Below are 26,458 nucleotides of genomic sequence, written 5' to 3'. Positions count from 1 at the left end.
CCAAGCAGACAATGGGCCCAGTACTAAATGGTGATACCAGATGGCTTAGTAAAAGTAGGCCTCAGAGTAGGCCCTAAAAGACCTACTCTGTGTAACCTTTAGACAGAACCAATTTTCCTTTCAGTAATTTTCCTTTCAGCTAAAATAACTGCACTTTCTGAAGCTAACTGTGTGTTTTGCAGACAGTGTTTGCTTCTGGGACTGATAATGCGTAAAGTTATAGCTATCACTGACTCTTGCTTGTGCTTATTCTTAGAGGATCCAAGGTCTCTGTTAAATTCCTCGCTAATCACAAAGAAGAGCCAAAGATAAACAAGACTGTGAACAACATCTTTGTTGTGTCTTAAATGACTTGATTCACAGCTCTGGCACCAGGAGAAGAGATAAATCCTGTAAGAACCAGAACAGTATCTTCTCTTGGAGCCACCTGCATGTGTCAACAGAAAGCCATCAACCACGCTTGCACAGAAGCAGGGTTATACAGCAGACAGCATAACTATGGGGGGGATTACGACCACTAGAGACCACCAAAAACCCCTTCCCCAATTTAGTGCGCATGCGCAAAGACATTAAATAATGTATTAGCACATGCATAATGTTTCTTGGAATAGGCAGGCTTTTCTTGGGAATTGTATGATTATTCATATTTCTATAATGTATATAATGAGTGTGCTTTTGTCTCTTGGTGGACATGTTAGGTGGAGCGATCCCCCATGTTTCCGGTGCCATAATAAAGTAATGCCTGCTCTTTAATGCTAAACACAGGATTAAGGAGTTTTATTCCCGATTTCGGTGACAATGGGAATAAAGCAGCCTTCTGAAATCTGGTTACTAAACACTAAAAAGAGAAGGGTAATAGCAACTTGACTGAATGGAGGCTAGACTTTAGCTAGATCCCTAAATTCCATTTTTCCAGATCTGGTCTCTAGATCTTTTAATACCAAGTAGAGCCAAGTACAAACACTTTCAAATATAAAGGAGTTGAGTTATACTCTCTTTGAAAATCATCCTCTGCAGGCTTCAGCCAAGGCCACAGCCCAAATGGGGAGAACTGTGGGGTTCTGTCTTTCAGCATTTCGGTAAAGAAGCAGCCTCATGGGAATGCTAAACACCCTGGGACCAGTATTGGTTATTGTGTCATGTTGGAAGGTCACTTACCCTCTTCAGTATTTTCTGAATGAAAGACTTCTTGGAACGGAGAAAAGTAAAAGGCTGTAGACTGTTTCCATGTATTCAGGGATTTCAAAATTAGAAGCAGTAGCAGGATTGTCTGTTAGACATCCTATTAATGATGGCTGTATACTGCCATTTCTAACGTGGCTTTGCTGAAGCCTCTAAAACAACTCATCTTTCAAAGCTTGCAAAAGTGCTGAAAGATTATTTAAGGATCAGGGAGCACAATCCAGAGAACTGAAGTGGAAGAGGCTGTAACTAGTTTTGATGAAATTGCAAGCATGCATAATTAAATCACATGTATACATGCTGTATGTTTCAGCAAAGTTGCATTTAAGCTGCTTTTCTTCTTGAAAAACAACGGCTCCCTCTTTCCCACAGGTGAATGGAATTTAGATATGTTCATAGGTAAAGCAGACACAGCAGTTGCAGGTTTAATTAAACGTTTCCTAACCACCTAAAAAGACAGTGATATATCTTCATAGCATCTGGCAGTTTAACCATTCGCTAGTCATCCTATAATTAGCATGCTGGTGAATTTAATAGAAGGCTGTTCTAATGTAGTGCCAGATGGTCCTTCTGATTGACAAGGGGAATGACAATTTCTGTCATGTTTACTTCAAGGGTAGCAGAACAGTCAAAAGATGCTTCTTAGAGCACAACGCTGATGAAGTAAGAGGTCACGTTTGCTGTCCTCAGAAAGCAACAGCTTTGAATGTTGCTATATGGAGTAAGCACGATTCGTGAACTTCCCATGAAAAGTTTTGCTTGGCTTTCCTTGTTTATTTCTCCTATTTGGTAAAGACATTAGCTTCCTTGCTATGTTTGCAGAAGAGCTTTGTGTAAATCAATGCTAGCATCCAAAGGTCCTGTGGGACAGGAGGAGGTAGGGGACATAAGACTAGTGCTGAGAGAGGTCTGCTCTGCAGTGAGGCCTGTGAGTTGACCCCTGACCGTCTCAGTGGAGCTTTAAATTAGCCCAAACACTACACAAGTGACTCTTTGCTACAGTTCTATTCATTAGAGAAATTAACTTTTACAAAGCAACTAGTGAAATGGCAAGGACAATAAAATGAGGAATTCCATGGAGGAGAAAATTAAAAGACAGAGATGTTTTTGCTGTTGATAAATGAAGACAATTATTATGTTGCCAGTGGAGAATTTCAATAAACTTCAGTACCGTTCTGGAGTTTATAATAGATGTTAGTGGAATTAGTAGTCAGACTATAGCAATCTTGTTATCAAAGGATGTCTTGTAACTAAGAACCTCTGAGCGAAAATACCATGTATGACAGATAAATCTCAGTGGTTCTTTCGTTTTGAAGCTGGATGCAGCCTGGTAGGCCAAAGTCTCCTCATGACAGATATCGATCATGCTCCAGCTGAGCTCCAGCTAACGTTTTGAACATTAAAACTTGCTGACTGGTTTTCATTCAGCCTGTCTCTGTACAATCCTTTTCTCTTAAATAATAAAACTTTGATTGATCCATCCATCTACACTGTCAAAATATCAGTGTAGGAGCTCCTTACAGACTGTTACCTTACGAGCATGAGCAACACACTCCATACTAATATCCTAAATCCCCCTCTACAGAGAACAACCGCTCTTAACATGAGGCTCTTTCAAAATGCATCCAGACTGATGAAGATCTCAAACTACTTTCATGGGCTCCTACAGTTATCCTGACTGGAAGACCATTGCACATCAAGGATTAGTGATCCATGTAACAGTGAACATGCGGAGACGCAGGTTTGTGCTGTGCTGCGCGTACAGCGTTGCCTTCAGGCCTGTGCCATGCTGCACCTCTCCCTCGGTGCAGGGCAGATGCAGCTGGGTGATGGGAACGGAGGAGCCCGCAGGCAGCTCCCATGCAGTACCAGCGATTACACCACCTGCGTGGCCTTGTCTTTATCTAACAGTGCAGTAACAAGTTCTCACGCGAACATCCTCTCTGTTTGACAGCAGAAATGATGAATAGAGTTGTTTTCTTCTAAGAAATCCTATAAGAGCTCGAATGACCAGAGCAGGCTAACCCTTCCTACCAATGGGTTCTGCACGGTATGCTGCGCATGGATGGGACACCTGTTCGGTGCTGCACAGCTCGGGGTTCCCAGCATCTAAAGGGACGTAAGAGTAACTGTACTATTCTAGATTAACTATACTATTCTCTTTCTTTATACTGTTAGCTCTAGTAAGTAGTATTTTAAATGGTACTTTACAGAATCCAGGTGCCTTTCTCACTGTAATCGTAACCTCGTGGTGCAAAATATTCGTTGCACTCAGCAGGTCCCAGCGAGAAACGCCTTTCTGGAGAAAGGATCCGAGGGAGAGGGGGAGCGGGTGCCTGCCTGGCCCCTCAAGCAGCGGTGGGGGCAGCTGCGAGGCGCCTAGCCCCGGTGGCTCTGCGGTGGCTTGGGAAAGCGAGGCGGGGCTGCCCGGTTGCCTCATTGGTGTGTCTCAGAAACCATATGGGGCAGGGAACGGAAAAGCCGGGGAACGCGTGCGCTGGGTTGGGTTGTGCCCGGGGCGCCGCAGCCGAAGGGCAGCGAGCGGCGGGGCGGGAGCGGCCCGGGGGCGGGGGGAAGCGCGGAGGCCCGGACTGGCTGCTGCGGCGGGGGTAGAGGGGGGACGAAGGCACCGGGGGCTCAGCGGACGAGGAGGGGTTGGGGGGTGCGGCCGCCGGTGCTTGCCGCGGCGGGGGGAAGGGCCGAGGGGGGCCCGCGCCCCCCCGCCGGCGGGGCGTGCGCCTTCCCTCACTGCCCCCGCCCGCCCTTCTCTCCCCAGCCGGGCCGGCCCCTTCCTGCCCGGCGCACCCGGGGCGGGGGGGGACCGGCGCCCACAGGGTTCGCGCTGCTCGTGACACGCTGGGGCTGGCAGAATAAGCAGCGGGTCATGACTCTGCCGGGCAGCGGGGCAGGGGGAACCCTGATTTACGGAAACCCTCCCTGTTACCCCAGGAATGAACGGACAAATGTGAACGCGTTGGGGGCTGTCGAGGTGGAAGAGTTATAGAATCACAGAATGGTTTGGGTTGGAAGGGGCCTTTAAGGCAGCAACATCTCCCCAGAGCCTTCTCCAGGCTGAGCAACCCCAACTCTCTCAGCCTGTCTTCCTAGGAGAGGTGCTCTAGCCCTCTGATCATCTTCGTGGCCCTCCTCTGGACTCGTTCCAACAGCTCCATGTCCTTCTTATGTTGGGGGCCCCAGAGCTGGACACAGTGCTCCAGGTGGGGTCTCCTGAGAGCAGAGTACAGGGGCAGAATCACCTCCCTCGACCTGCCGGCCACGCTGCTTTTGATACAGCCCAGGATACGATTGGCCTTCTGGTCTGCAAGTGCACGTTGCCGGCTCATGTTGAGTTTCTCACCCACCATCACCTCCAAGTCCTTCTCCTGAGGGCTGCTCTCAATCCATTTATCCCCCAGTCTGTATTGATACTGGGGTTTGCCCTGGCTCAGGTGCAGGACTCCTCAAGCCTGCCAAGGTTCCTCTGGATGGCGTCCCTTCCCTCTAGCAAATCAGAGGCACCATTCAGCTTGGTGTCATCTGCAAATTTGCTGAGGGTGGACTCAATCCTGCTATCTATGTTGTTGACAAAGATATTAAATAGTATTGGACCCAGTACAGACCCTTGAGGCACACCTCTCTTTACTGGTTTCTTTTGTGCTTTCTCTGCCAGTAGGAACAAAGTAGATCATAGAATCATAGAATGTTAGGGGTTGGAAGGGACCTCTGGAGATCATCGAGTCCAACCCCCCTGCCAGAGCAGGACCAGTCTAGGGCAGGTTACACAGAAACACATCCAGACGGGTCTGGAAAGACTCCAGAGAAGGAGACTCCACAACCTCTCTGGGGAGCTTGTTCCAGTGCTCTGTAACCCTTATGGCAGAGAAGTTCTTCCTCATGTTGAGTTGAACTTCCTGTGCTCTAGCTTGCATCCATTGCCCTTTGTCCTATCACAGGGCACAAGTGAAGAGGTTGTGCCTTTCCTCTTGACACCCAGCCCTCATATATTTATACACTTTAATCAGATCCCCTCTCAGTCTTCTCTTTTCCAGACTAAAAAGACCCAGGTCTCTCAACCTTTCCTCATAAGGCAGGTGTTCCAGTCCCTTAATCATCCCCATAGCCCTCCGCTGGACTCTCTCCAGTAGATCTCTGTCCCTCTTGAACTGGGGAGCCCAGAACTGAACGCATGTCTTTTAATCCTGGAGTCAGGATTAAAGGGGAGGGAAATACTCAATAATAGGTGAGCAAGTCTCACTTTCAGCCTAACAATGCCAGTGTGACCGAAAAATAGTAACCAAGAAAACATTCCAAACCAAATAGTAGTTTAGAAAGCCAACATTGGTTTATTGCAGCACTGGCTGCATGAGGGGCCTTTCCTCCTAGCACGCACACTGAGAGACAAAAGCACACTCATTATATACATTATAAAAAATGAATATTCATACAATTTCCGAGAAAAGACTGCATATTCTAAGAAACCTTCTGCATGTGCTAATACATTATGTAAAGTCTTTGCACATGCGCACTAAATTGGGGAAGGGGTTTTTGGTGGTCTCTAGTGGTCGTAATCCCCCCCATAGTTATGCTGTCTGCTGTATAACCCTGCTTCTGCACAAAGGGGGCCTTTTGGGACCTACTTTGACTAAATCGTTTAATCAGTCAATCATCAATCAGGTTGGAAGACCTCTGAGATCATCGAGTCCAACCATTACCCTGACACCACCATGTCAACTAGACCATTGCACTAAGCTGAAACTTCTCCAGTTAACCAGGACTGCCGGTAGATAATCGAGAGTGGTTTGGCAAGTTCATCTGCCAGTTCCTTCATTACTCTGGGGTGAATCCCGTCCGGGCCCATAGCCTTGTGGGTGTCCAACTGGCACAGCAGGTCACTAACCGTCTCCTCCTGGATTACGGGGGGTTCACACAGACCCCGTCCCAAACATCAGGCTCTGGGGGCCGAGGCTCCTGAGGACAACCGGTCCTGACATTAAAGACCGAGGCAAAGAAGGCATTGAGCACCTCTGCCTTTTCCTCATCCCCTGACACTACACTACCCTCCTCATTCAGCAAGTGGTGGAGGCTCTCCTTAACCCTCCTTTTGCTGTTAATGTATTTGTAGAAGCTTTTTTTGTTATCTTTGACTGTAGCAGCCAAATCAAGCTCTAATTGAGGTTTGGCCCTTCTTATCTTCTCCCTACACGACCTGGCCACGTCCCTATAGACCTCTCAAGTTACCCGACCCTTCTTTCAGAGCAGATAGGCTCTCTTTTTTTCCTTAAGTTCTAGCCTAAGTTCTCTGTTTAACCAGGCCGGTCTTTTTCCCTGATGGCTTGTCTTCCTACAGACTGGGACAGCCTGCTCCTGAATATTTAGCAATACCCTTTTGAAGCATGTCCAGCCTTCCTGGACTCCTTTGCCCTTCAGGACCGACTCCCAAGGGACTCGGTCCACCAGCCTCTTAAACAGGCTAAAGTCTGCCCGCCGGAAATCTAAGGCAGAAGTTCTGCTCTTGCCCCTCCTTACTTCCCCCACTATCGAAAACTCTAACATTTCATGGTCACTATTCCCAAGACGGCCACCGACCCTCACATCTCCCACTAGTCCTTCTCTGTTCACAAACAATAGGTCAAGCAGGGCCCCTCCTCTAGTGGGCTCATTTACCACTTGCATGAGGAAGTTGTCCTCCACACATTCGAGGAACCTCCTAGATTGCTTCCTCTCGGCCATGTTGTATTTCCAGCAGACATCCAGCAAGTTGAAGTCGCCCATGAGTACAAGGGCTGGTGACCGGGCGGCTTCTGACAGCTGCTCGTAAAACACCTAGTCCGCCTGCTCATCCTGGTTGGGTGGTCTATAACAGACTCCCACCGTAATGTCCGCCCTGACGACCTTCCCCCTGATCTTTACCCATAGACATTCAACCTTGTCATCCTCACCATGTTCCTCAATTTCGACACAGTCCAAGCACTCCCTAACATACAACGCTACCCCACCACCTCTCCTGCTTTGCGTGTCCCTCTTAAAGAGCTTATAGCCATCCATAGCAGCACTCCAGTCATGAGAGTCATCCCACCACGTTTCTGTGATGGCAACCACATCATAACCTTCCTGCTGTACAGTGGCTTCTAGCTCTTCCTGTTTGTTGCCCATACTGCGTGCATTGGTGTAAACACACTTCAGCTGGGCTAGCGGCCTTGCCCCCAGCGCAGGCCTGTCACCCCGAGGTTCACTTGTGGCTGCCCTGGTCTTATCCCCCTCCCCCATCGAACCTAGTTTAAAGACCTCTTAACCAGCCCTGCCAACCTCTGGGCCATAACCCTTTTCCCCTTCTGACTCAGCTGTTCCCCATCCGGCATAAGCAGGCCCGGTGCCATGAAAGTCACTCCATGGTCAACGAACCCAAAATCCCACCTACGGCACCAGTCTCTTAGCCACATATTAATCTGTTGTATTTTCATAGTCCTTTCCCTATTTTGACCTAACACCAAAGGAATTGAAGAGAATATAACCTGCGCACCTACTCCCTTCACCAAACGACCCAGGGCCCTGAAGTCCCTTTTAATAGCCCTGGGACTTCTCCCTTCAGTCTCATCCCTACTCACCTGGAATACTAATAGTGGGTAGTAGTCAGAGGGCCTCACCAGTTCAGGAAGCCTCCTGGCAACATCCCTTACCCGAGCCCCAGGGAGGCAGCAGACTTCCCTGTGAATTGGGTCTGGCCTGCATATGGGGCCCTCCGTTCCCCTTAGCAGGGAATCACCTACAACAATTACTTTTCTTATCTCCTTTTTGGAGCTGGTTGCAACACTCCTTCTTGGTTTCTTCTGTTTAAGTAGCCCCTTAGAAGGTCCTTTACCTAGATTCGTGTCTTCCTGATGCTCAGAAGACGCTCAGGCTCCAACACCTCATACCTATTCTTCAGGGGGACATGGGGAGGGGAGGAAGGTCGGGATGGGATTCGCCTGCCATACACCCCATACAATCATACATCAATGTACTGCAAGTGCTTTGGAGCTCCACCCTTTTCCAGTTCAGTCTGAATCAGTCCATGACAAATGGTATGACAAACGGTAGGGCTGTGTTTCCGTCCCTGGGGCAGTCAGTTCCAGGTGTACTGGATAACCCTCCATTTAAAAGCAAACTCTGGCCTGCGCTTTGGTGCTAAGGGAATAGAGAAAAATGTGTTAGCAATGTCTATGGTGGCATACCACTTGGCTGCCTTTGACTCCGGTTCAAACTGAAGCTCGAGCATGTCTGGTATGGCAGCACTTAGGGGTGGTGTAACTTCATTTAGGCCATGATAGTCTACTGTTAATCTCCATTCTCCATTAGGCTTCTGCACTGGCCATATAGGACTGTTAAAGGGTGAGTGAGTCTTGCTAATCACTCCTTGATTTTCTAGCTGTCTAAACAGTGTGTGAATGGGGATCAGGGAGTCTGGGTTGGTGCAATACTGTCATTGGTGCACTGCTGTGTTAGCAATTGTTACCTCTTGTTCTTTAACCTTCAGCAACCCCACAACAGAAGGATCCTCTGAGAGGCCAGGCAAGGTAGACAGCTGTTTAATGTTCTCAGTCTCTACAGCTGCTATACCAAAGGCCCATATATACCTTTTTGGGTCCTTAAAATACCCTGTCCTGAGGTAGTCATAGAATCATAGAATAGAATGGTTTTGGTTGGAAGGGACCTTAAAGATCATCTAGTTCCAGCCCCCCTGCCATGGGCAGGGACACCTTTCCACTAGACCAGGTTGCTCAAAGCCTCATCCAATCTGGCCTTAAACACTGCTAGGGAGGGGGCATCCACAGCTTCTCTGGGCAACCTGTGCCAGTGTCTCACTACCCTCACAGTAAAGAATTTCTTCCTAATATCTAATCTAAATCTACCCTCTTTCAGTTTAAAACTGTTACCCCTCGTCCTTGTAAATGCCCTTGCAAAAAGTCCCTCTTGTGCTTTCCTGTAGGCCCCCTTCAGGTTCTGGAAGGCTGCTAGGAAGTCTCCCCAGAGCCTTCTCTTCTCCAGGCTGAACAGCCCCAACTCTCTCAGCCTGTCTTCATAGGAGAGGTGCTCTAGCCCTCTGATCATCTTCGTGGCCCTCCTCTGGACTCGTTCCAACAGCTCCATGTCCTTATGTTGGGGGCCCCAGAGCTGGACACAGTACTCCAGGTGGGGTCTCACGAGAGCGGAGAAGAGGGGCAGAATCACCTCCCTCGACCTGCTGGCCATGCTGCTTTTGATCCAGCCCAGGATGCAGTTGGCCTTCTGGTCTGCAAGCGCACGTTGCTGGCTCATGTTGAGCTTCTCGTCAACCATCACCCCCAAGTCCTTCTCCTGAGGGCTGCTCTCAATAGGGCATTGTCTTCATTTACCCACACCCAGGGCTAAACAATAGCAGTTTTTCGCTCACCCAATGTCCCTTCCCCAAGTGAGGAAGGGAATTGGGAAAAAGAGAGGGAGACTCGTAGGATGAAGTTAACCAGATTTAATGAAATGAAGAAATCAATATAAATGACAACACAAAACAGACAAAAATATACTCATTCACAAATCACTGGCAAGTTGCTCCAGGAATCACAATAACAAACAGGGAGAAGGGAGGAGAGGCAAGGAGAGCACAAAAAGCCCCCCTTCTTCCCAACAAGCCCTCTCTTCTGTAGTGAGCTTGATGTCAATGATATAGAATACGCCTGTGGGCCAGCCTGGGTCAGCTGCCCCGGATTTAACTGCTGAGGGCCTTGATCACCATGGCTGGCCCCAAACTGAAACCAAATCCCAGTGAAACCAGAACAGGCATTTAACTCAGGACAAAACTGCATGAAAACATGATAAAGAACTGTGCTCAGGGACAAGGATATCAACATGTTGCAAACTGTTTTAACTTCCATTCCCTCAAGACTCTCAAAGCAAGAAATCTGGTACCCTTGGCCAAGCTTGCCAGGTTTCTCCCCACCGGAGCCAAAAGGCAAATTATTCAGGGGACCGGCCCGCCGGGGCTGCTCCTCTCGGGCCCCACGTTGGGCACCAATAAATCTGTCACCATTTAAGGCTGGGTGGGCGGTTAAACAAACAGCAGACGCTCTCTGATAACCTTCTCCTTCCCCAGAGGGGAAAGGAAAAGAGAAAAGGGAGAGCTTAGGGTTGGAAAGCTAAAACAGTTTTAATAAACAATAACAAGGAACAGAAAGAATATAATAATGAACTATATACAAAAACACTACTGAGCTCCCCCCGATGATGATCACATCACCGCTGATGCCGCAGGGCAGGCGCTGGGCAGTCCTGAAGCAGACGCAGCAGCAGGGGGTAAGCAGGTTCAGGAGCGACAGCAGGAGCGTGGGCAGGGTCCTCCCAGTATGTTGGCCATAGGGGAAGAGAGCGCGACCCTCGTGGTCCCTCAGCTTTAAACTGAGTGTCATGTGGGTGAGATGGAATACCTGTCAGAGCCCAGGTTCGAGTCTGGGCCCTGGGAAGGTTCATTGCAATCCCAAGAGGTGAGATTAAGGCACAAACGAGGCCAAATGCTGCCAAACAAGCCACTTTATTGAGCAAAGGCGGAGGAAACTGAGCAATAAGGGGGAAAAACAAGCAAGCGTTCCGAGAGCGGAAGAGATGCGCATGGATAGTCACCACTGTGGGTCCAGCGACATCTTTTGTCTTCCAGTGGTGAGTGACGCAGCAGGGTAAAGGCAACAGCACGCACAGATGAGGTAGAAGCAGTGGAAAAGGCGAGCCCCCACAGATGAAGAAGCAGCAGTGGGAGAAGCAGGGGGCCCAGGCCTGTCTGCACAGTTCTTTTTATGGGGAGTGCGTACCTGTCCCGTCCAACGGGCGTGTGCCTGCACTTTCTCCATCCAATGAATGTGTCCATGCTCCCGGGCCTGAGTGTTGGCAGGCAGGTGCTCACTCTGGTGTAAACAAGTTTGAGTGTCAGGGACAAGTGGCTGTCTAGACAAGTTCTCCATAACACAAGTGTCCAGGTACACCCGCATAGGCAAACTTTGAGACATCTATTTGCCAGTTTGGTCCCTCACAGTACCCCATTGGTCAATTTTGGGTCACCTGTCCTGTCCGCCCCTCCCCACAGGTGCGGCAGTCTACAGCCCCTTCCTCTGTGGGACAGAGACCCAACAGGGACGCTAGTTCCCATGGCAATAGGCGTGGGGTCAACTTCAAGAAGTAAAGTCACTTAAAAGACACTCAACTGAAAAGTCTATCCTAGTCCAAATCAGGACAATAGTGAAGTTCTAGCATGTCTGGTATGGCAGCACTTAGGGGTGGCATAACTTTGTTTAGGCCATGATAGTCTACAGTTAAACTCCATTCTCCATTAGGCTTCCACACTGGCCATATAGGACTATTAAAGGCTGAGTGAGTCTTGCTAATCACTCCTTGATTTTCTAGCTGTCGCTGTAAGTAATTTTCTGTGAGGTATGCCCTTATTAAATTCAATCCACTTATTGCTGATAGTATTCCCCTCAAAAATAGCAACACCATGGCCCTGAGATTGTAATTGGGTCCAGTTCTTAAATTCTTGCTTACGCCAATTAAAGGGTCTGGGATAAACAGTTTTAGGTGTTGGTAGTTCCCATTCAGATCTTTCATCACCTTCACTAATTTCCTGCAATGTCATACAGGTAGCAGGGTCCCATATAGATGGAATTTTATCCTCTTCACCACCAGCTGTTACCCATCATTCTCAATATATTCCCTTTTAACAATAGATTTAATTACATCATCTGAAGATAGCGCTAATCGATGCAGTCTTCTAGCTTGAATATTGGGAATTAAGCTTGTTAATCTAATTAGATCCAGACCACCATCACATGAGTTGGAATAGATGATGGCATCACAAGTGCTAGAGGGAAGATGTAACCAGTCTTTGACTGCCGATCTTATGGCCAAGTCAAGACTCTAAATAAGATGTTTTCACGTCAGTTTGGTCAGCGAGATAGATAATACGGGGCAACATATATACTCTAAGGATGTTAACTTTCTGCAAAGGTTTAAGTGCTGTATTTTCGATCTTATCCAACCATCCTTTCAATTTTTCCATCAAATCAGATTTCTTAATTCCAACCCATGGGTCAATTTGAATGCCTAAATATTTTTCTGACTCCCCAGGATCTATCATATTTATGGGAGTACCGTTAATCTTCCATGGGAGACAATCATTGATGGTATATGCGTCTTTAGTAGGCTTGATGTAAAAGTGTGTGAATGGTGGGTTGGTGCAATACTGTCTTTGGTGCAACGTTGTGTTAGTGATTGGCACCTGTTTTTCTTCTACCTTCAGCAGCCTGTCTCCGTTTAGCCCACACCCAGGGCCAAACAATAACCAGTTGTTTTATCACCTGTTTTTTTATCTCTCAAAAAAAAACCCCACAAAGTCGAGAGCCCAGTTACAAAATGCGAACATCTGCAGATTGTTCCCACAACAAAGGTGCCAGCCCTGAAAGCTATTCCTGGCTGTAACAGTCCCTTGGCAGCCCTTTCACAGCCCCAACAACAATGGGGCTCCAAGCTTCTTTAGCTAACCATATCACAGAATCACAGAATCAATCAGGTTGGAAGAGACCTCTGGGATCATCGAGTCCAGCCATTGCCCTGACACCACCATGTCAACTAGACCATGGTACTAAGTGCCATGTCCAGTCTCTTCTTAAACACATCCAGAGATGGTGACTCCATCACCTCCCTGGGCAGCCCTTTCCAATGTCTAATGACCCTTTCTGAGAAGAAATTCTTTCTAATGTCCAACCTGAACCTTCCCTGGCGAAGCTTGAGGCTATGTCCTCTTGTCCTATCACTAGTTGCCTGGGAGAAGAGGCCGACTCCCACTCCACTACAACCTCCCTTCAGGTAGTTGTAGACTGCAATAAGGTCACCTCTGAGCCTCCTCTTCTCCAGGCTAAACAACCCCAGCTCCCTCAGCCGTTCCTCGTAGGACAGACCCTCCAGACCCTTCACCAGCTTGGTCGCCCTCCTCTGGACTCGCTCCAGCACCTCAACATCTTTCTTGAAGTGTGGGGCCCAGAACTGGACACAGTATTCAAGGTGCGGCCTCACCAGTGCAGAGTACAGAGGGATGATCACTTCCCTAGACCTGCTGGCTACACTATTCCTAATAGAGGCCAGGATGCCATTGGCCTTCTTGGCCACCTGGGCACACTGCTGGCTCATGTTTAGCCGGCTGTCGATCAGCACCCCCAGGTCTCTTTCCACCGGGCCACTTTCTAACCACTCTTCCCCCAGCCTGTAGCGCTGCATGGGGTTGTTGTGGCCAAAGTGTAAGACCCGGCACTTGTTCTTGTTGAACCTCATGCCGTTGGTCTCAGCCCATCTATCTAACCTGTCCAGATCCCTCTGTAGGGCCTTCCTACCCTCCAGCAGATCGACACTCCCACCCAGCTTGGTGTCATCTGCAAACTTACTGAGGGTGCACTCAATCCCTACGTCTAGATCATCTATAAAGATATTGAACAGCACCGGCCCCAGAACCGAGCCCTGGGGAACACCGCTAGTGACCGGCCGCCAGTTGGACTTTGCCCATTCACCACCACTCTCTGGGCTCGGCCATCCAGCCAGTTTTTAACCCATCGAAGAGCCCACCCATCCAAGTCCCGGGCAGCCAGTTTGTCTAGGAGGATGCTGTGGGAGACAGTGTCAAATACCTTACTGAAGTCTAGATAGACTACATCCACAGCCCTGCCCTCATCTACTAAGCGGGTCAGTTGGTCATAGAAGGAGATCAGGTTGGTCAAGCAGGACCTGCCTTTCATGAATCCATGTTGGCTGGCCCCGATGCCCCAATTGTCCTGCATGTGCCGTGTAACGGCACTCAGGATGATCTGTTCCATCACCTTGCCTAGCACCAAGGTCAGGCTGACAGGCCTATAGTTCCCTGGATCATCCTTCTGGCCCTTCTTGTAGATGGGCATTACATTACACAGAATCACAGAATCACACAGAATCACAGAATGTTAGGGATTGGAAGGGACCTCGAAAGATCATCTAGTCCAATCCCCCTGCCGGAGCAGGATTACCTAGATCATATCACACAGGAACTCGTCCAGGCGGGTTTTGAATGTCTCCAGAGAAGGAGACTCCACAACCTCTCTGGGCAGCCTGTTCCAGTGTTCAGTTGCCCTCACCGTAAAGAAGTTTTTCCTCATATTTATGTGGAACCTCCTGTGTTCCAGCTTGCACCCATTGCCCCTTGTCCTGTCAAGGGATGTCACTGAGAAGAGCCTGGCTCCATCCTCATGACACTTGCCCTTTACATATTTATAAACATTAATGAGGTCACCCCTCAGTCTCCTCTTCTCCAAGCTAAAGAGACCCAGCTCCCTCAGCCTCTCCTCATAAGGGAGATGTTCCACCCCCTTAATCATCTTCGTGGCTCTGCGCTGGACTCTCTCTAGCAGTTCCCTGTCCTTCTTGAACTGAGGGGCCTAGAACTGGACACAATATTCCAGATGCGGCCTCAGCAGGGCAGAGCAGAGGGGGAGGAGAACTGAAGCAGGGCGGCGGCTCACTGGGTGTCGGGCGACGACAGGATCTCAATGTGAGTATGGAAGTTCTCCGTTTATTCGCAAAGCACGCAGCGGGTATATAGTCTGTAAGCTGAGTACATGCTGATCATGCGTCCCGATCGCACTTGTGATTGGTCTATAGATTTCCATACTCAGAGCCGTGACCGCCCCCCTGCTGAAGCAGGCGCCGCGGAGCCCCCCGCCCTGCACCACTCAAGGGGAGTCCAAGGTCGCTAGCTCTGGGCTTAACCCTTGCTGAAAGCCTGGGTTGCTCAGACTGCTCAGTGGCACAGGGTCGTGCCCCTTCTCACTTAACCAAGCCTCTACAATTCCCCCTTCTTGTTTGTGAGCAAGCCAGGCCTGATTTACAAGTTTCATTAAAGCTTTCTGCAGGCAAGAAAATAGACATGGTAACACCAATAAGATAACTGCAATCACAAAAAAAAAAAAACCTCCCCTGAGAACCATTTTTATCAGTTCCATCACCCATCCGCCAGTTCCCAGGTCTCCAAGCCAGTCATCCAGGAATCCATGGTGTTCACATAACCGGTTTGTGGATTTTATCAAATCCTGGACCTGCTTATGAATAGACTGAGAAAAATCGTTTAAATCCATACAACACATCCCATCAAAGTCTTGGCACCCATGTCCATGCATAAGCAAAAAAAATCTATAGCAGCTCTATTTTGCAAAGTTGCATGCCTAACACTGTCTACATCATTTGCTAAAGCTTCTAATACCCGGGATGTTTTATTGACCCTTTTTCCACTCCGGCAGGCCAACCTTCGCATCTGCGAGATTGCATATGCCGAAGCAACCCCGGGGGCAAAGATAGATGTGAAGATTGTCCCAGCTCCCGACCATAGCTCTACCTCATCCTCACACTCCCCATCAAACGCGACATGCCCCGTCACCAATAATTGGCTCATTCATGGGCAGTCATTTACATCTGTCGTGTCTCCTCGCCCCTCCGATTTCTCGGGGAGGTGTGGTTTTACTGATCGGCTCGGCACCCAAAGTGGTCCCTGGTTGGTGGCCACACACATATATCCCCGTCTACTAAGGATCACTGGCACTGGTCCTTTCCACTCCCCTGTAGCAGGTTCCCAATAAATCACCTGTAACTGAGGTATAATGGTGTTATTATTAAATTTCAACTGCTGGTGATGTACTACAACCGGTGGTTCTTCTCGGTCCCCTGTCAAACACAGAAAATTCAGAGTAAACAGCACTTTATGCAACCACAATGTTGGATCAGTATCTACTTCCTTCTGTCTCCTCAAATATTCCTTTAAGGTTCTATGGGTACGTTCGATGATCCCTTGACCTGTCGGGGAGTGTGGTATACCAGCAACATGTTTCACTCCCCAGCGTGTTAAAAATACACGAAACTTTTGGTTGGTGTATGCTGGCCCATTATCTGTTTTGATCTGTTCTGGCACCCCCATAACGGCAAAACACGTCAACAAATGTTTACAGACCTGTTGCACCTTTTCTCCGGACATTGCGGATGCCCAGATTAACTTCGAAAAAGTATCTACTGTGACATGTACATATTTTTGTCTCCCAAACTCCGGAATATGTGTTACATCCATCTGCCATAGCTCAAGTGCTGCCAAACCCTTCGGGTTTACACCAATACCGATGCCTGGTCCCTGAGCCCCACACCTCAGACATGCTTGAACAATAGATTTGGCCTCATTTTCTGTTATCCAAATTGTCTCTGTATTCCTTTTGCATTTTGATGGAAATGCTCATGGCTTTGTCTGGCTTGTTGAAATTTGTCTAAAGGAGGAATATGGCAAGCAGGACTAACCAGGGAATCTGCCACCTGATTGCCCTTCCCCAAACCAAGATCCCATTGATGACTCCGCACATGTATTATGCAACAAGGCGCACTGCGTTGTCGCATAATAGACCGTAATTGCAAGAATAACTGCCCAAGGCGGGGATTTTGTGTGTCTCGGAGCAATGCCTCCTCCAAGCATGGGATGACACCTGCTACGTACATAGAATCTGTGACTATATTTATAGCCCCATCCAGCCAATTTGTCAAGGCCCAGCCTACGGCAGATAGTTCCAGAGTCTGTAAGGTATCATCGGTCTGACCGTACAGCATGTGGTGTACCCAATCCCCTTTTTCCTGCCACACGCACACCGCTTTGTGCTGTTTCTTTCCCGCATCTGTATAGACTGTTAACCCTTCCACTACTGGTGTTTTCTGTACTTTAGATTTTTCTATCCATTGATTTTTCTGTAATATCTGCCATAATTTGCCTTTCGGCTGCTGTAATGGACTCTTCCTTCGTACCCCAAAAACGCCTCCTGAATGGGTCGAGAATTGCGGAACCACCATTCTAGGTCTGCAGCATTAACAGGAATACTAATATCCGCTGGATCCAGTCCCGTTAATTCTATAATCCTAGATCTACCCTTTCTCACTAGTTCCCCTATGGCTTCTGGTCTAGTCTGTATGCTTGTCTTTGGTTGTACACTAAGGAATACCCATTCCAACACCCAAAAAGCTTCATCTTTGTCGTGGCATTTGTAGTGGCATTGGTTGTAGCCCTGGGGGAGTTCCCCCGCTTTGTGTTGCCACTGACAAATGACACCACAAACCATATTTTCGCGGTTAATGACAAGCGGGGACACAGGTAGTTCACGAATGCGTCGCAATGACCATGCAGTTTGTAATTTGACGATGATTGACCGCAACGCGCTTTGTTGAGTCTCAGACAGCTGTATGGTGTCAGCGGGGTGTGATCGTTGCAGCAGTTCGGTGAGGGGGGCGATCTCGGTATTCGAGATACCGACACAGTTACGGACCCACTGAATATCTCCGAGAAGTGTTTGTATGTCCTTCAGGTTCTTCAAATCTGTATGTAGTTCCACCTTTTGAGGTCGGATTTGAGCATCCGAAATTGTCCATCCTAAGTATTTCCAGGGATCAGTTCGTTGAATCTTTTGTGGTGCAATCACGAGACCTTTCTCCGCCAACGTTGTTGTTAGTTTGTGGAGACTTTCTTCTGAAAAAGGATCGGCCTGGCATAACAAAATATCATCCATATAATGATAGATGATAGTCTGTGGCCATAGCTGGCGCAATGGTTTCAACGCCCATGCTACATAGAGCTGACATAACGTAGGTGAATTTTTCATGCCCTGCGGTAGAACTACCCATTCATACCACTGAGCTGGTTCCGCTTTGTTGATAACAGGAATAGAAAAGGCAAACCTCATGGTGTCCTGAGGATGTAAAGATATGGTGAAAAAACAGTCCTTCAAGTCTACAATCAATATATGCCATCCTGCTGGTAACATGTTAGGTGACGGAATACCTGGTTGCAATGCTCCCATTGCTTGCATTTGCTCATTAATTTTCTGTAAATCATGTAATAATGTCCACTTTCCACTTTTATTAGGGATGACAAAAATGGGTGTATTCCAAGGACTAACTGAGGGTTTGATATATCCTGCTTTTAACTGTTCCTCTACTAGTCCCTTAGTAATCTGCAGTCGCTCTTCAGTCATAGGCCACTGGTCAACCCACACAGGCTCGTCTGATAACCAAGTCAAAGGTGGATTGGGCGACTGCTCTCCAGCGGCCATTATCAAAAATGGGTGGTTGTAAGAACTGCACCAATCTGACTTAAGACATCTCGCCCTATGAGTGCTTCCAAAACCCCAGGTAAGGACAAGACATAAACTTTCAAAGTTACACGCTGTCCCTCTGGAAAGTGTAAGGTCACAGGGTGATGACTAACAGCTGTCATAGAATTTCCACCAAGGCCAGCAATATGTGAATCAGGTGTTTCTAGTGTCCAATTCCTTGGCCAGACGCGTCAACTGACAATGGTGACATCGGCACCTGTATCCAGAAAGGCCTGTACCTTTATACAAGTGTTTTTCTGAGACACTGTGATTAACATATTTGGTCTGTCATCCATTCTTGTGGTAAAACATACCGCTGGTCCAGTGGAGCCAAATCCACGATCTCCACGGTAGGTAGTCGTATTAGCACCGTGTTGATAGGCAGAAAGGGGGATTATTTGTCCAATTCGACTACCTTTTGGTACAAACATAGGTGGATTAAGTGTATACATCATAATATATACGATCCCGGTATAGTCTGCATCTATGACTCCTGGAAGTATTATAAGTCCTTTTATACCGGCAGAAGATCGTCCTAACAAAAGTCCTCCCATGGGATTGAGATCCCCGCTTAGCGGACCCTGCACATTAGTAGGGACGTTCTGTACGTCTTGACTCCGCAAGGTGACATCTACTGTGATTTCCACGTCGAACCCCAGGCTTCCTCGGGTTGCTGGTTGGTGTTGTTGTAAAAAGCCTTTGGTTCATATGATGGGTTGACTTGTCTCCTCACGCAGCCCCTCTCCGCGCTTCTTTGGAAGTTTCCCTGACACGCCTTAGTTGCATGATTATTCCTCTGGCAGGTATCACACCAGACAGCAGCTCGGCAATCTTTTCTGGCATGTCCGTTCTCTCCACATCGATAGCAATTTCCTTGAAAGGATTGTCCCGCTCGTGTTGGTCGTCGTGTCCTTCTTTGTTGTACCAGCGCTGCCAAAGGTTGAACCACCTCCTTAACGGCACTTTGTACGGCAGCAGCAATGGTATTGCTAGCTCTTTGCACATCAGCACGTTCGACTCGCTTCACCATTTCCTCCACCCCTGCACCTTTAGGTAAGCTAGCGAGCAACTGTTTAGTTTGTTTGTTCGCGTTATCAAAAGCCAAAATCTTTAACATCTGCTGCCTGTTATCATCGTCAAGATCAGGATGATTCATTACGGCTTCCCATAGTCTATTAATAAAGTTCTCATATTTCTCCGTGGCTCCTTGAACCACCGATCCGAATGACGGGATCGCGGAGCCAGACAAGGCTTGGAATGCTTCAAATGCAAGCTGTGCAGATTTTTGTAGGACTAATGCTGGTAACTGTAACTGTGCTTGCACCGTAGAATAAGCTCCTTGTCCTGTGAGAATGTCCATAGTAATTCCATGTAAAGGATCATTTGGATTGTTCATTCTTCGTGCAGCTTCATTGGCTGCTCGTTGTGCCCATTCTGAACCCCACAAAAGGAATTGAGTAGGTGTCAGCAACAGTTTCATTAAATTCCGGGAGTCATGCGGGCATAAGAGATCAGCAGAAAAAATCCAGGAGACTATATTCCTCGTAGCGTCTGATTTTACTCCATACTGTGTAACTGCAGCTTTTGCTTGTTGAAGAATTTTCCAATCATGTGGTTCCCAAGTAGCTACTCCATTCTGTTGTAGCACTGGAAAAGCTCCTACTCCACCTAGATCCGCAGCAGCACTCCAGTGTCCTTCTAATATGGCATCACGAATCACCCACTCCACCTCGGTGCCCGAGGTGCAGGTAGAAGCGGAGCATCCCTGGCATTGTCTCTGTTTTGTTGCTGTACCTTTAAATCCTTTAATTCTCGTAAGACCTGCTGTAAGAGGCCGGTGGGGTCGGCTTCCGGGTTCTCACAGTCAGGTGGGGTAGATGACATCGATGTTGACGAGCAGGGCGAGGGAGGAAGGGGTGGGTACACCGGTGGCGCAGAGCGGGGGGGCCGGCTCCCCTCCTCTCCCACCAACCGGGCAGGGTCGGGAGGAGCTGACCACTCCTCCTTCTTCTCCTCCTCCTCCTCTTCCGCTTTCCGCTCCCTTTGCCACGTGACTAAATTCGTGCTGCACCACTGGTCCCGAGAGGCTGCCGCCTCTACCGCCGCCCGGGCTTCAGCTACAGACGGTTGTATCGGCGCCGACATGCCCTTAACTGCTGGTAACCCAAAGAAATGAGCCCGAGCCCCAAAAGCTTTTGCCTTTTTAGCGGGGGGCCCCAGAACCGAGCCCTGGGGAACACCGCTAGTGACCGGCTGCCAGTTGGACTTTGCCCCATTCTCCACCACTCTCTGGGCTCGGCCATCCAGCCAGTTTTTAACCCATCGAAGAGTCCACCCATCCAAGCCCCGGGCAGCCAATTTGTCTAGGAGGATGCTGTGGGAGACAGTGTCAAATGCCTTACTGAAGTCTAGATAGACTACATCCACAGCCCTGCCCTCATCTACTAGGCGGGTCAGTTGGTCATAGAAGGAGATCAGGTTGGTCGAGCAGGACCTGTCTTTCATGAATCTATGTTGGCTGGCCCCAATGCCCTGATTGTCCTTCATGTGCCGTGTAATGGCACTCAGGATTATCTGTTCCATCCCCTTGCCTGGCACCGAGGTCAGGCTGACAGGCCTATAGTTCCCTGGATCATCCTCCCGACCCTTCTTGTAGATGGGCGTTACATTTGCTAATTTCCGGTCAGCTGGAACTTCTCCAGTTAACCAGGACTGCCGGTAGATAATCGAGAGTGTTTTGGCAAGTTCATTTGCCAGTTCCTTCAATACTCTGGGGTGAATCCCGTCCGGGCCCACAGCCTTGTGGGTGTCCAATTGGCACAGCAGGTCACTAACCGTCTCCTCCTGGATTACGGGGGGTTCACACAGCCCCCCATCCCTAACTTCAGGCTCAGGGGGCTGAATCTCCTGAGGACAACCGGTCCTGACATTAAAGACCGAGGCAAAGAAGGCATTGAGCACCTCTGCCTTTTCCTCATCCCCTGACACTACACTACCCTCCTCATTCAGCAAGTGGTGGAGGCTCTCCTCGACCCTCCTTTTGCTGTTAATGTATTTGTAGAAGCTTTTTTTGTTATCTTTGACCGTAGCAGCCAAATCAAGCTCTAATTGAGGTTTGGCCCTTCTTATCTTCTCCCTACACGACCTGGCCACGTCCCTATAGACCTCTCAAGTTACCCGACCCTTCTTTCAGAGCAGATAGGCTCTCTTTTTTTCCTTAAGTTCTAGCCTAAGTTCTCTGTTTAACCAGGCCGGTCTTTTTCCCTGATGGCTTGTCTTCCTACAGACTGGGACAGCCTGCTCCTGAATATTTAGCAATTCCTTTTTAAAGCACGTCCAGCCTTCCTGGACTCCTTTGCCCTTCAGGACCGACTCCCAAGGGACTCGGTCCACCAACCTCCTAAACAGGTGTGTGAGCCGACACAGGCAGGATACAGGAACAACCACAAACCACAGATAAAATGCAAAGAGCAAATTTATTCCCATTACCTTGCAAACCAGGGGATCTCCGAAGCAACACCCAGGACCTCCGCACGCAAGCGGGGACGCAGGCACCACGGAGCTCAGTTCCTGCTAGAGAGAGAGAGAGATATTTCTGGCCTGCTGCATTCGCCTGTATATTAGGGGTTTCTTGCAGGCAGCAGTTTTCCACTGCACTTTGACCTTTCTCACAGCAGGGCCGGAATCTCAGGCATGAATGATTCGGTGCCCCTGGGTCTTATCACAGGCCTATGGTATCTAACTGCAGATATTCTAGTTGTCAGGCACACAAGACTAAACTAGTATGATATATGTGTTTTTTGACACCCCAGGTGCAAGTCACTTGAGCGTGTTTACAATCCTCCTGGCCAATCTTCCGTTATATTCCCACAGCAGGCTAAAGTCTGCCCGCCGGAAATCTAAGGCGGAAGCTCTGCTCTTACCCCTCCTTACTTCCCCCACTATGGAAAACTCTAACATTTCGTGGTCGCTATTCCCAAGACGGCCACCGACCCTCACATCTCCCACTAGTCCTTCTCTGTTCACAAACAACAGGTCAAGCAGGGCCCCTCCTCTAGTGGGCTCATTTACCACTTGCATGAAGAAGTTGTCCTCCACGCATTCGAGGAACCTCCTAGATTGCTTCCTCTCTGCCATGTTGTATTTCCAGCAGACCAGAAGTCGCCCATGAGTACAAGGGCCAGTGACCGGGCGGCTTCTGACAGCTGCTTGTAAAACACCTCGTCCGCCTGCTCATCCTGGTTGGGTGGTCTATAACAGACTCCCACCGTAATGTCCGCCCTGACAACCTTCCCCCTGATCTTTACCCATAGACATTCAACCTTGTCATCCTCATCATCTTCCTCGATTTCAATACAATCCAAGCACTCCCTAACACACAACGCTACCCCACCACCTCTCCTTCTTCGCGTGTCCCTCTTAAAGAGCTTATAGCCATCCATAGCAGCACTCCAGTCATGAGAGTTACCCCACCACATTTCTGTGATGGCAACCACATCACAACCTTCCTGCTGTGCACCTGGTTTTGTCCCCTTCCCCCTTCGAACCTAGTTTAAAGCCCTCTCAATCAGCCCCGCTAACTCATGGGCTAGAATCCTTTTCCTCCTTTGAGAGAGGCGAACTCCATCTGTCGCCAGCAGGCCTGGTGCTGTGTAGACTGCCCCATGATCAAAAAAGCTAAAGTTAGACCAATGGGACCAGCCCCTGAGCCATGTGTTAATCAGATGGATTTTCCTGTTCCTTTCAGTGTTCATCCCCGATACTGAAGGGATTGAGGAAAACACTACCTGTGCTCCTGACCCTGCAACCAATCGCCCCAGCGCCCTGAAGTCCCTTTTGATTGCCTCGGGCTTCTGTCTGCCACCTCATTGCTGTCAACCTGAAAGATCAACAGCGGGTAGTAGTCCGAGGGCCGTACCAGACCAGGGAGTTTCCTGGTGACGTCTCTTACCCAGGCCCCAGGGAGGCAGCATACTTCCCTGTGGGATGGGTCCGGCTGGCATATCAGGCCCTCTGTTCCCCTCAGAAGGGAATTGCCTATGACAATTACCCTTCTTTTCCTTTTCTCAGATGTAGTCATAATACGTGGGGTAGACTGACTTGCCCCAGGCAACCCCCTGGATGGACTTTCATCTATGTCCTCAATTGCATGGCCCTCAAGTTCCAGAGCCTCATACCTATTGTGTACGGGCACCTGGGAAGGCGAGGTAGGCCGGTAGGGGATTCGCCTGCCTCTCCGAGCAGGGACCCGATTCCATTCCCCCTCGTCTCTTAGGTCCGCTCCTTTTGCCTGGTGGCACAAGGATATGGGATCCTCTGCTTCTTGTGGAGTATCCATCTGCTGTATCTCCCTCAGGGATGGTAGGGCGTGGCTCCACCAGTCTATTTCCCTCTCGCACTCCCTGATACTCCTTAACCTTTCTACTACTTCTTTCAGCTTGCCACCAGGCTGAGCAGATCTTCCACCTGTTCACACTGCACACAGATGTTCTCTCTGCTGCCCTCCAGTACCAGTGGCAGGATCAGGCACTCCCTGCAGCCAGAGACCTGAGCAGTTACATGTTTATGTGGCAGCTCCATCTGGGTCACTACATTCCTTCTGGTGACATTTTTCTGACGAGTGGAAACCATAGTTAGGTCTCCTCCTGCTGGGCAGGCAATGAGCACCAGTTGACCTTACCTCATGAGCTGGCCGAGCTCAACTGACCCATGATCAAAAGACCCAAAATTCTGCTGGTGACACCAGGCTCAGAGCCAGGTATTGATCTGCTGACTCTTCCCGTTTCTCCCCTCATCATTCCCTTCACCTGGAGGAATAAAGGAGAACACTAGATGTGCTCCTGATCCCTTAACCAATTGTCCCAAGGCCCTGAAGTCTCTCTTGATTGCCCCCAGATTTCTTGTTGCAACTTCATCATTGCCTACCTAAAAAATCAATTATGGATAATAATCTGAGGGCCTGTCTTCACTTACCCACACCCAGGGCTAAACAATAGCAGTTTTTCTCTCACCCAATGTCCCTTCCCCAAATGAGGAAGGGAATTGGGAAAAAGAGAGAGACTTGTACGTTGAAGTTAACATGATTTTAATTATAAGAGGAAATCAATATAAATGACCAAAACAGACAAAAGTATACTTATCCACAGATCACTAGCAAGTTGCTCCAGCAATCATGATGAGGAAGAAGAAGGAGAGGCAAGGAGAGCATAGAGCAAGTTCTCATAACCCCTGAGTGCTGCTGGCAGTATCACCCTTAGGAATTAGGAAAGCAGGGGGAAAAGGAATATACAGAGAGAAAGCATTAGAAGGAGAGCAGAGACAGGAAAGATATCACTACCCCTTTGGTCCACTGACAAATTCAACTCATGGCCAGCAGGTATAGTCCAAAAGTATCCAGAGGTATCCAAGGGCGGGGGGAGAGTGTGTGCACCAAAAAAACCCAGCAGTTTCAGATTCCACCCTTTTTTATAATCCCTTGCCTGCCTCTGGAGAAGAGTTCCACCTGAGCTCATGCACACGCAATTGTAATTTCTAGAGAGTTCCTGAAATGGTTCTGGGATCACTGGGTAGTCTGCCTTTTATAAACTTCATCTCCACCCTGAGGGAGGAGATTTGCCTTGACTGGCTGTCTTTGTTTAGCCCGCACCCAGGGCTAAACAGTAAGCAGTTGTTCTATTACCCAGTGTCCCTTCCCCAACCAAGAAAGGGGATTGGGAAAAGTAGGAAGACTCGTAGGTTAAAATTTAAACAGATTTAATAAAATAAGGTAAACAATATCAATGCTAATACAAAAGACACAAAATGATACTTAGCCCACAGAGTTGCAGCAAGTTGCTCCAGGAATAGCAATCATTGAGAATAAGAGAGAGAGCGCAAAAAGAGGCCCAAACACCCCTCCCCTCCACCCCCACAAAGTATTCTCTTTTATAGTGAACTTGATTGTTAATGATATAGAATACACCTGTGGGCCAGCCTGGGTCAGCTGCCCTGCATTTAACTACTGAGGGCCTTGATCACCATACCACAGCTGGCCACAAGCTGAAACAAAATCTAACAGAAACTTGATTCTATAAATTTTATCCCCATGAAACCAGGACATACAGTCAATCCACTTTATCAACTCATAGAGTGGTAGTATGGTTACCTCTTGTCTCTTAAGTCAGAAATACGTGGCATATTGCAGATCAGTGGTAAGAGTCTAATTATTTGATAATCTGTTTAGTTTAAGTGTCATAATTAATGTTAGATATATACCATTTTAAATATGGAATCAGTTGATTGTATATGTTTTACATGCTGGATTGATGTAATTTGTTTCATTTTTTGCCAGACTTTGATATACAGAATGATTATAAGCAATAAACATAATTAGGTCAAAACTAACAAAACTACAATTGGATGCAGCATCAAATTAAAAGTTCTGGTTGCTGTTGGTGACCATCCAAAAAGAGTTTCCCACCAGTGATGTTCTCCATCTTTCTTCAGTTTTTCTAGGACATGGTGTATCTTCTCTGCGTCATGGTGGACGGTAATCAGGGTTCTTTGTCTATTTTTCCAAATTCGTTTAGCAATTGACTCGGATCATCATGTTGCAACAGTTTTCTTACCAATGTGAGATTCATTCCAATAAGAGTAGGCAATAAATCTTGATAAATGTATAGTTAGATTGTAGCAATTGGTGGGATGTGACAGGAGCTGAATAGTTAAAGTTGCATCCCATTATTTTGGTGAAATTACAAACACAGATATTTGAGTGATTATTTGTCTCTACAGTGGTGGTGTCTGTAAATACAGAATCAAAAAGGGTTCTTACAGAAGCACATTCATTTCCAACATATGTAAGTATAGTTTCAGGAGTTTCATCAAGATGTATTTCAAAATGACAAACATTTTGTTCAGTGTCAAATGTCTTGGGTCTTAATGGTATTACTTTCACAAAAAATCCTTGTTGTTCTCATACAAAACATGCATCAACATTGATAGTTTGTCATTTGTTCCCATTTGTTTGGGCTTATACTCTATGTTCTAATGGATAGAGTACCGTTTCATTGTGATTTAATCCCAGTGCAATGATTGTGTATATGGTGTAT

General features: G+C 48.1%; 1 long non-coding RNA gene across 1 annotated transcript; it reads right to left on the bottom strand.

Moving 5' to 3' along the window:
• Positions 1–9,652: 9,652 nt before the first annotated feature.
• Positions 9,653–21,978, bottom strand: LOC137677808 (uncharacterized). The gene is made up of 3 exons (XR_011050318.1): positions 21,858–21,978; positions 10,998–11,090; positions 9,653–10,590 (listed from the first exon to the last, which is right to left on the bottom strand). It is a non-coding gene; the product is annotated as an uncharacterized lncRNA (long non-coding RNA).
• Between the last annotated feature and the right edge of the window lie 4,480 nt (positions 21,979–26,458).

The sequence above is a fragment of the Nyctibius grandis genome, chromosome 2 (genome assembly GCF_013368605.1).
Source record: "Nyctibius grandis isolate bNycGra1 chromosome 2, bNycGra1.pri, whole genome shotgun sequence".
NCBI classification, from domain to species: domain Eukaryota; kingdom Metazoa; phylum Chordata; class Aves; order Nyctibiiformes; family Nyctibiidae; genus Nyctibius; species Nyctibius grandis.
This window is presented reverse-complemented; position numbering and strand designations above follow the sequence as displayed.